Genomic DNA, 1,109 nt, shown 5'->3' on the forward strand with positions numbered 1-1,109 from the left:
GAAGGTGAGGTGGAGGGCCACATATAACAGCAGTTAGAGTAAAGTAGAGACTGACTGCCGACCTGTCTAGAGTTTAACCTGCCACTCACCCAGTGTCAGCTGAACCTCTAAAGAATAAGTGGATATAGCTGATGGGTAGATGGATAGATGTATTTGTGAGGAAGATACGTTGCCCATTCTCCATAAAACAACAACAAGCAACTTTTGAGGATTTGTTGGTGTATAGAAGACCAGCCTTAAGGCCAATATTTGTACCTCCCACAGAAATAATGAGGCGGGATTCTTTTGCTTCAGTGGATGTGTGCTGCACAAATTACATGCCAGCCTGCATGGCTTGCTGCAGCATTTCTCTTGTTCCCCACCTCTCAGTTGTAAGAATCCCCTGACTAACATGTGGAACGGTAGATATGTAAAGAGGAGTTATGTGGTTCCTCTGAAGCTTTTAGAAATCCAACACATGGTGTAAACACTGTTGGCAAGACACCATCTTCCTACCTTTGCTGCCTCCAGCAATGACAAATATGTGAATAAGACACTGTTTCATGCAAAAAGCAGTCTCACTGTCCAAATAAAACTAGAGAATATAAAATAGCTGCATAGTCAGATTGTCTTTTGTTAACACTAATTTATATCCAGAATTGTGCCTCAGCTTGGCAGTCACAGTTTACACGTCGGCACTTCAGAAACCAATACTTTCTTCGGCTTCCCTATTAAAATTGGATAGCCTCAGGGGGAAAGAATTTTTACCATCTGTAATACTTGAAAACAAACAACCACTGGAGAAAGGAGGGAGGACAGGTTTGAGCAAATTGTTTTACCTAAAGACACATTTCTTCCCTGTCCATTTTTTATAGCATGTTCACCCTTTTCTCCACTCCCTGAAAGAAAAACTGAAATTGATTTGAAAAGGTCCTCTGCCTCTTGCCACCCTGAGTTCCTTTCAAACCATCCAAGGCAGCAGAGGAGGCGTAATAGTTTATTAATGAGATAAATCTGTGCACTCTATGGCCACTTGCCATTTCAATTTAAGAGCAATATTGCAAATGAGGGAAATTGTTTGTGGATCTGGGATTATAAAGCACCATTTGGAGAGTGGTGTGTGTGTGTGT

This window comes from Morone saxatilis, unplaced genomic scaffold (assembly GCF_004916995.1).
Source record: "Morone saxatilis isolate NCDOM2014 unplaced genomic scaffold, NCSU_SB_2.0 Contig15, whole genome shotgun sequence".
NCBI lineage: Eukaryota > Metazoa > Chordata > Actinopteri > Moronidae > Morone > Morone saxatilis.